The sequence below is a fragment of the Budorcas taxicolor genome, chromosome 3 (genome assembly GCF_023091745.1).
Source record: "Budorcas taxicolor isolate Tak-1 chromosome 3, Takin1.1, whole genome shotgun sequence".
NCBI lineage: Eukaryota > Metazoa > Chordata > Mammalia > Artiodactyla > Bovidae > Budorcas > Budorcas taxicolor.
In genome coordinates this window covers 117,024,241-117,034,408 of record NC_068912.1, presented here as the reverse complement: position 1 = coordinate 117,034,408, position 10,168 = coordinate 117,024,241, and positions in this window count along the sequence as shown.

Below are 10,168 nucleotides of genomic sequence, written 5' to 3'. Positions count from 1 at the left end.
GTTGGTGCTGCCAATCTAGCTAGGGGATGGTGAAGATGGCGTGGGGACTAATTCAACGTGTCTGTCTGAGATTTAGAAAGCTACAGGCTGTGGAGGGGGCTAGATGAGGGCAGGGCTCTGGGACAGAGGAATATTTGAGTCATCAGACTGTAGGCGGCAGCTGCAGCCCTGGGGGCTATGAAGAGGGAATTCCAAGGAGAGGTGGGCACAGACTGCAGGGGTTAAATGCTCACTCAAGGCCACGTGGATGATGCTGGAGGGCAGGGACTGGGTCCCGCAGGGCCGGGGGTCCAGGCCCCCGGACTCTCACCTGTCTGCCCTTTCCCTGTCCTGCATCATCTTCAGGACACCAGAGAACTTACATCCTTGTCTGGATTACTCAAAAAAGCGACCACATTTGTACAATTCAGTGTGTCTCTTCTCTGAAGCAACATCCTGGAACCCACCGCAGTATACATGGCCTTAGAATCACTCATGAGATGAATGCCTTTTTGACTCAGAGAAAAGAGTTTTTTACTGAAAATGCAGACCAGAGCTTGGATTGCAAACGTCTTCCTTAACAGCAGATAGGACTTCCGCGAAAAATTTAAATTAGTGACTAAATAAAATTTGTAAATTTGATAAACGAAAGTGGCTTGACCTGCTTGGGGGAGGAGATGGTCTCTCTCTTTCCCGGGATCTGGTCCTCCCTCTCGCCTGTGGTGGAGAAAGCGCTGGGCCCAGTGGTCATCCTCCAGCTGGGTTTCCCAGAGGTTGCATGGGCTGAGATAAGCCTGGAATGGCAGGCAAGCGATGCACAGAGAGATGGGGAAGTCTGGGAGAGGCCCCTGTGGGTGACGCACACACCCGATATTCTTGGGTCTCAGGTAGCAAGCAGAGAAGGCGACTGCACCCTACTCCAATACTCCTGCCTGGAAAATCCCATGGACGGAGGAGCCTGGTAGGCTGCAGTCCATGGGGTCGCTGAGGGTCAGACACGACTGAGCGACTTCACTTTCACTTTTCACTTTCATGCACTGGAGAAGGAAACGGCAACCCACTCCAGTGTTCTTGCCTGGAGAATCCCAGGGATGGGGGAGCCTGGTGGGCTGCCGCCTATGGGGTCGTACAGAATCAGACACGACTGAAGTAACTTAGCAGCAGCAGCAGCAGCAGATAGCAAGTGTTACTACGAATCTAGCAACGAGCTTTAGTGAGCTGACACAAAATCTCAGCGGCAGGGCCCTACTTTCAGACCTATCCCATCCTGTCACACTCACATGGCCGTGGCCGAAATGCAGCCCTAAAACCACATCCAAGTGTTAATTCACCTCCCTGTGTGTGAACTTCCTACCTCTGCTCACCCTGGAATCAAGGGCCCAGCGTGGAGTCCAAGACTCCGCTCCAGTCTACAGGGAGCCTGGTTCCAAGGTCAACACAAGGAGTCGGAGACAGGTGAGCAAGTTCCTGAGAGAAATCGCCAGGCACTTGGAAGGCAGTCTTTCGCAGACATCTGCTCTATGGCCAGCTAAAAAGTGTCATCAGCAGCAAAGTGTCTGGTGCCCTTTACTTTAATATTAAGGGTGTATTACAATTTGAATGCAGATGTCAGTTTTATTGCTGATTTGTTGCTGGTTACCAGGAGAGGCAGAGTGAGGCATGAAGTGAGGTAAATGCCAGACAAGAAATTGAGATGAGGAGATGTCCACATGAGTGTTGGCTTCAACGCTGAGTCCCGTGGTGTGTGTGATTGAACTTGTCCTTCATTGTCTTGTGAATGCAGAATGCTACCTGCCATATCAGTAAAGAAAGGGTGCTGCAGGCCTCAGCCACTGCACCCGCCCTAAGCAGGGCACCCCGAGGGACTCAGGGTGAGAAAGGACAGGATGCTGGCCCCGTGGGCTGAGGTGCGTATGATCTCTGATTTCAATGAGCCCAAACTCTTGTACATAGTGTGTGCACGCTAAGTCGCTCCAGTCATGTCCGACTCTTTCCAACCTCACGGACTGGAGCCCACCAAGCTCCTCTGTCCACGGGATTCTCCAGGCAAGAGTACTGATGTGGGTTGCCGTGCCCTCCTCCAGGGGATCTTCCCGACCCAGAAATTGAACCTGTGTGTCTTCGGCATTGGCAGGCAGATTCCTTTCCACTAGCGCCACCTAGAAAAGTGGTCAATTCATTAACTGGAGATGTCTGGTTTTCCTCATTTAATGGTGACATTTTTGATATTCTGACTACATGGTCTTTGTTGCATAAACCTCCATATATCCTGGCCCCTCCCTTGCCTCTTTGGAGCGATCTGAGAGCCTGCCTCCCAGCCTTAAGTCCTCAGCAAGTTTGCCAAATAAAACATAACTTTCAGGTTTTAGATTGTACTTTTTTTTTCTTCTTCAGTTGATAGACTCTATGACCTTCTGATGATGACTATCTCATCTTGAACATATTGCATTGCCGCAAAGATTCCACATTCCAAAGATGTTAAATCTCCCTGAAGACAAAGATCCCTGGGAGGTTAGCGTGACCACGGGTGCAGTTTGGTACAGACTGATTGACAAATACATAAAAATACCTCTGTGAAGTCATAACTCATTGGTCCCAAACCCATGAAAGTGAAAGCCGCTCAGTTGTGTCTGACTCTTTAAGAGCCCACAGACTGTAGCCTGCCAGGCTCCTCTGTCCATGGAATTCTCCAGGCACGCGTACTGGAGAGGGTAGCTGTTCCCTTTTCCAGGGAATCTTCCCAATCCAGGGATGGAACCCAGGTCTCCCACATTGCAGGCGGATTCTGTACTGTCTGAGCCATGTTTAAGCGACATGAGGGTTCTGTTCAGTCTATAAGTGGCACCTGGTGACCACAGTGACTGCGGGGCTTCCTGGTGTAGGACAGAGCTCTGCTACCCTGCAGGGGTCTGCCACCCACAAGTCGGGAGCCATGGCCCCAGGAAGCAGAAATCCTAGGATGTTTGGTTTCAGAGTTAATTTTCCATAAAGAGGTAGAATCTAATCCTCTGATGTTATCACACCCCCTTATCCACCATAATAACAATATGCCCAAAGAAGCAAAGTCTGCTCCAAAAGCCTTCTATTATATCAATATGATACAGTTAAAATATGTTACCATCACAAATGGCAATTACACAGTGGGTAAGCCAGATAGGAAATTTGGGGAATGCAGAGGCATTGGATGCCTATGGGAGTTTACGAGGAACAAAAAGTGCAGTGAGAACCCAAACATTCTTTCTTGCTCGGGGCTTTGGTAAAAGATCCATAGCCAGGATGTTGAGTCATGGTAGCATGGAGGCATTTCAGAGAGTTGCAAACCTAGTAAGGTCCAGATGCTTGCTTCTAAGGACCTGAATCAATCTGGACATGAAGCTTCAAAACCAGGAGGACTGGTCAGCAAATGCCTGCACTGGGCTTTGCCAGGAGCCTCATGCAGGCATCAATTGTTGGCACCAATGGGAAAGTCCTTGACACCCAAGTCACAGACATCCTGGGGAAGCTGTTGAGAGAGGGTCCAGCTGCTTTGATGTAGCAAGGGAATATTTTGTTCATTTCTTCTTCTGCTCATTCGGCGACTATCTGGGGTACAGCAGTTGGGCACGTGGAGTCCCTGCTCTGGTGAAAACTTTGTTCAGGGGAGGTGTGGGTGGAGGGAGACAGACAAGAAGCAAACAAACAGGTAAAGAGAAAAGCTCCTAGTGTTCAGTGTGATGGGAGAATGAGGTAGAGAGAGGAACGGGTGACTTAGCACAGAGTGGTCCAAGGAGGCCTCCTGAGAAGGTTATGCCTGAGTAGAACCTGGCAGGATGTGCAGGAGTGAGCCAGACAGCGCTGGGAGGGAGGAGGAGCGTTTCCACTAGCCAGAGCGTCACATGCAAAGGCCCTGAGGTGGGAGCCAGGAGGCTGGCAGGGTGCAGCAGGGCAAGGGGAGGGAGGAAGCTATAAGACAGGGTCAGAGGGCTCATGAGGATGTGTTCCCAGTGGGGACTCACCGTGGTGGGCAGTGTCCTGAGTAAGATGCAGCTGGGACGTCCTCTTCTTGAAACCCTCAGTGACACTGGTTATTATGTCTGCATCCACCGCTTGCTTCACTGAACAGCTGGGCTTGGGGCACACCCCTGTCTCCCCCAACCCCTAACCCACCCTCAGTCTTTTTCAGGGCCTTTTGGGGCTTCATCCCTTGGCTCCATTCATATTCCCTCTTCCCTCCCAGGGAGAAGCTGCTACTTTATACATGGAAGCTCATGCCTATGGCTGGGGTCCAGTTAGAGAATCGAATTGCTTTTTGCCAAAGGCCACTGTAAAACATTTCCCGTGGGAAGCAGATACGGTTGGCTTTCAGAGTAAGTCAGAATCCCAGGGCAGTTTTGGAGCATTGGGGTACCTCGAATTCCAGAGGTAATTTCACAAAAGGACTCTTCAGACCGTGCAATGCTGTGTCATCTTAACAGGCCTTTGTAAAATTGTGTGTGCTCTGAGATCTGAGGAGTAAATGCCTTTTCATCACATGGGAGAATGCAAAGTGGTGGAAAGCCAGTGCCCAAGCCCTCTCAGCATCCTTTCCCACAATCGGTTTTACCAGCATCTCACTGCCTGCCCTGGGCTACTGCAGAGGAGCCCGGGTGAGCGGGGCACGTCCCTCCCCTGTCCAGGGACTCACGGTTCCTTAGGGAAGAGGCCCAGGTAAACGGAGTCTCACGGGAGTGACAACAGGGTACGTGACTAACACCCTTGAAGGGAGGGAGGGCTGCCAGGGAAAGCATGGACCACCCGACTCTGCAGGAGGAGGAGGAGAATTCCCCCCAGGGATAAAGAGGATCGGGGTGGGCGAGGCGGGGATGGCTCTGACGTCACTTCCTGAAAACAGCTTCTAGGAGCAAGGAGCCCCGGCGTGGGCTCAGTCTGCAGCAGAATCACTGCTTGCTCACTTGTTCCTGAGTTTGTTCAGAAAAGCCACATCTTCAGGGCTTAGCAGTTTGAGGTCCAGGGAGTACTTGAGGGCATCGGAAGACTCCAGAAGTTTACAGGCGTGTGCACGTTCCCCGAGGGAGACTCGACACGCTCAGCTGATTGATTGTCCGCGAGGTGTCTGTTCAGGGCCCCCTCCCGCCTGTTTTCTGTTTTTGACCCATTTCCGGTTCCGGGGCCCTCCATCCCCGAATCCCATCAGGTTCTCCCGTGTCTCTGGGCTGCAGCCTCAGAATGCTGCCGGAGATCCCCTGAACCGACTGGGGTGGGTTTGTGGTCTGGGGCTCGGCGGGTCGCATGAGAGACCAGATAAATTGGTCCGAGGGCTGACTTCACTGTCCGTGTCCCTCTGATTTCCAGGGAGGTTGGGGAGGGCTGTCTGTGCCCAAGTTTACAACAAACAGCCTGGACTGGAGGACCAAGGGCACCGTGATCGTGGAGGAAGACAGAGCTGAAAGCCAGTGATCATCGCAGGAGCGCGAGCCTCAGGTCCATCCCCTGAGGGCCCAGAGAGGCGTGGGCCGGGGGCCTGCCTGCAGGGCACCTTGGGCTGGGGACCCAGGAGAGGGGCTGGCTCCAGTTCTGCCCTCACTGCGTGCCTTGGGAAAACAGCCTGTGTATCTGGATGCCTGCTGTATTGACTCAACATGGGAAGGTTAAGTTCATGGTCTCCAGTGCAGACAGTTCTAGGTTTATTTATGTTCCTGGACTGGTACCTACTAGGCACTCAGAAAACGTTAGTGGAATTGGAATGAGTGCCTCTTCTAGACTGCAAGGCCACCTCTTCATCATATCCCGTTTGGCCAATACGGGAATCTGAAACCAACTCAGGAAATGCCCTTTGTCTCAAAGGCTGGAGGCCCTCCACCAGCAGGAATGTGCAGCCTGGTGAGGGTGTGCATATCCCAGCTCAACTAGAAACTAACCTTTATTTAGAAAATGTCCTTGCCGGCTGTCTTTGGGGAGTGGGTTTCCCCCCGATAATATGAGAGCTGGAACAGACTCCTTTGGTGGAACTTGTTGGACCCTTTGGGACCCCATGGACTGCAGCATGCCAGGCTTCCCTGTCCGTCATCAACTCCTGGAGCTTGCTTAAACTCATGTCCATCAAGTCAGTGATGCCATCCAACCATTTCATCCTCTGTTGCTCCCTTCTCCTCCTGCCTTCAATCTTTCCCAGCCTCAGGGTCTTTTCCAATGAGTCGGCTCTTCACATCAGGTGGCCAAAGTACCAGAGCATTGAGCTAGAGGTCCATAAAAGACATAAGCAAAGTCAACGACACCTTCTCAAATGACAGTAGACGGGAAAGCAGTGGGGCCACTGATACTGTTGATGGTCAGGACGTGATCCTTAAACTGTTTCCATAGAAAAGAGGAGCTGTGTGCAGTGAAGTAGGTGATCTCACTGCTCCTGTGGCCAAGAGCCACTTTCAAATAACTTGCTCCTTCCACCTGTGAAGAGATCTCTGTCTGTCTGTTTCCACTGCATCTGGGCGAGTCCCCCAGACTACCTTCCAGCTTCAGTGTCCCCATGTGTGAAGAGCAGAGGCTCTCAAGGTCACGCTGAGGACAGAGAGGGCGGAGGGTGCTGAAAGGACTGAGGAAAGGTCAGGTGTATCCAAGCTGAGTGTTGCGTCGTTAGTCCCGGCCGCTGACGACAGCTTTGCTCGAGCCTGTCTTCACATCTCAGGAGCCGGTGGTGACTTCCTCCATGTCACCCACCGGCCACCAGGTAGACTCAGCTGCCCTGGCTAATGACTGTGGGTCCCTTTTGCTTTTCATGGCTTCCTGAGTGTCCTTCCCTCAGAAAGCGGGTGCTGGGATGCACAGCCACCTGGTAAAGGAGGACTGTTCCTCAATCAAGAGGCAACCACACTCACCTCCCTTGCTAACTCTCTCCTCCCCCATGCACCACAGCTCAGGGGTGGAGGGTAGGGGGACAGGGGGCAGGGGGCAGTGGGGTACAGCGGGGGGGAGGCAGGGCAGAAGCTGGGAGTGCAAGGGAGGGGCTCCCTTCCTTCCCGAGAGCTCAGTCTAATCCCTTTTGTTCCTCCTTTCCTTGGAAGAGGCATTTCCCCAAACTCCACATCCTGGAGTCTCACGGTCCCCCAGACATCTCGTCCACTCTGCGACTCCAGCTTGTGTCCTTGGGATGCTCCAGAATCCCCCTCCCTGGGGACCGGCGGCTCCCATGGACTGCCTGGTGCAGAGCAGTTTCTCCACAACCAGATGGGGAATGGACACACTTCCTGGGGCTCCAAGACCTTCCGCTTCCGCTGCACAGGTTCCCCGGAGCTCACTCGGGGCCTTTCATGGCCCCCTGTTTCCCTGTTCAAGTCCCATCTCTCCCAGCAGCGTTAGACCCTGACCCTGCAGCCCCTTCTCTCTCTGCTTCTGCACTCAGCCCCTCTGTCCTCCACGCAGCTCTCAGCCCCTGCTGCTCCGTTCTTCCAGCTCCAGAGCCTCCAGGATCTCCCCTCCCTCCTCCTGAATGAGCCAGGTGGATAGACCTCTCTGTCCACTTACCTTCTCCCAGGACGACACACTGGCTTCTTCCTTCAGCCCACGGGGAGTCTCTCTGGGCTCTGGGGTCCCATCGAAAAGACCTAGGCTGCCCTGTGAGCCCTCCTCCTTCTGTCTCCAGCTTCTCCCGTCACTGTTTCCTCCTAGAGATATGCTCTGAGGTTTCGGGTCACCACACACTGCCCATGACCAGAGTGGCCGAAAGCCTTTCTGGGGCCCCAAGGAGCCCCGGGATGCTGCTGTCTCCTCTGGAGCCAGTTCTTCCATCCACGTGAAGTATTAGATCAGAAAACAGGCCTCAGTTATCCCCATTGTCACTGTCACCATTAGGGTGGGGATTCTCAAGGCTTTCTCTGCATTCACAGCCTCCGGTCCCACCAGCCCCGTGTCACAGAAGCCAACACCTGGCTTTGACTCTGTCACACGCTGAGAGTGGTCTGAGCAGTGTCACCATGACACCCTCGCCACCAAATCCGAAGGAGGCTTAGGTCCTCTTAGCCGCTTGACGAAAGTGAAAGAGGAGAGTGAAAAAGTTGGCTTAAGCTCAACATTCAGAAAACTAAGATGATGGCCTCTGGTCCCATTACTTCATGGCAAATAGATGGGGAAACAGGGGACACAGTGTCAGACTTTATTTTGGGGGCTCCAAGATCACTGCAGATGGTGACTGTAGCCATGAAATTAAAACACGCTTACTCCTTGGAAGGAAAGTTATGACCAACCTAGATAGCTTATTCAAAAGCAGAGACATTGCTTTACCAACAAAGGTCCATCTAGTCAAGGCTATGGTTTTTCCAGTGGTCATGTATGGATGTGAGAGTTGGACTGTGAAGAAAGCTGAGCACTGAAGAATTGATGATTTTGAACTGTGGTGTCGGAGAAGACTCTTGAGAGTCCCTTGAACTGCAAGGAGATCCAACCACTCTATTCTAAAGGAGATCAGTCCTGGATGTTCATTGGAAGGACTGATATTGAAGCTGAAACTCCAGTACTTTGGCCACCTCATGAGAAGAGTTGACTCATTGGAAAAGACTCTGATGCTGGGAGGGATTGGGGGCAGCAGGAAAAGGGAACAACAGAGGATGAGATGGCTGGATGGCATCACCGACTTGATGGATGTGAGTATGAGTGAACTCTGGGAGCTGGTGATGTACAGGGAAGCCTGGCGTGCTGCAATCCTTGGGGTCGCAAAGAGTCAGACACGACTGAGTGACTGAACTGAACTGAACTGAACTAGGTCCCCTTGGAATCGATCGGCATTTGATGCCCATGAGCCCCTCCCCTTTGCTGAAGTGCTCTTGGCTTCCTTCTGTTTGGAAGGTCCTCCCTCTGCAGCCCACCTCCCTGGGCAGCTCCAAGGCTGACTTTGAACTTTGGCAGTCCTCCGGGGCTCAGTCCTCTGCCTCCTTCCCTTTCTGGTCCTCGTTTTTCCGGCAGGACCTCACTCGGTCTCCTGGCTCCGAATGCCATCTCCATGCTGAGACTGGCAAAGGCATCACTCTGGCCCTGGGCTGTCCCTGGAATTCCGGACCTGTCATCCACGTGCCTCCTTGGTGTCCCCTCTGGGATGCCCGCTGGTCGTTTGCAGCCTGCCTGCTCCTCGCATGAGCTCCTGGCCTGTCCACCAAATCTGTTCTTGTTCCAGTCTTTCTTCCATCAGTGAATTCTTCCCATGGCCCAGGAAGCAGAGTTGGAGAGAAGCGCTGTGAATTCCTCTCTTCTCCTCCCTCTCTCCGGCCCCCACGTACCAGCTGCCCACAGCCCCCTGCAGCCCCCTTCCTCTCGGATTCCTGCCCTGACTGGTCTCCCAGCCTCTGGCCCTGCCCCCAGTGCCCTCCCTTAGCACTGCAGGAGCCTCTCGTCAACAGGGTCAGGAAAGCAGCCAAAGGGACCTCCTCACAAGTCAGATCCTGTTTCTGATCCTTCCTCTGAGCAAAACTCCCCACTGGCCCCTCAGTCCGCTCAGCCGCTGCCCGAGTGTCCTCATTATTACCCCCAAGGGTCCCGTGACCCTTCCCACTCTCCCGCGAGCTCATCTGCTCAGGCTATGGGGGGCCGTGCCCTGCGCGCTGCACACACCACCACACTGCTGCCTGGTGCCTGCGCCTATTCTGTCCCCTTTCCCCGAACGCTGTTTCCCCCTGAGGCGTCTCCCTGGCGTCTGCTAGGTCTTCACTCATGAGACACCTTCTCACGCCTCCTCCTCCGGCCATCAGAACTAGCATTTCCACCCCTCCTAATGCTGCAGACTGACTTCTCTGCTCTGTGCTGCTTCTCACAACATTAATAGTGAACATTGTGCGTATTTCATGATTTACCCTGTGTGCTCCTGATTTCCCCAGATCCCTTCTGGAACAGGAGCTTCTCAGGGCAGGGGGTTTGTCAGGTTCCTGTTCTTCCCTCTTGACACAGGAGACGGAAGCCAAGCACAGGCATGTCTGCTCACGTAAACAAGTCCTGGGAGGTTAGAGTCCTACCCTGGGTGAGATGGGTTCATCCTGGGGACGGGGTGGGGTGAGGGGCTGGGAACCAGATCAGAGAGGGGCAGGGGGGTCTGAGAGAGACCTCCGCACGTGAGGGAGAAGGCGCGGGGGAGGTGGACGTGAAGGCAGGGCAGCGTGTTCAGCTCTAGCACGGGGAATACTGGAACCTTCTCTGACCCCGTTTCCTCCATCCTTGAGGAAACAGCTCCATG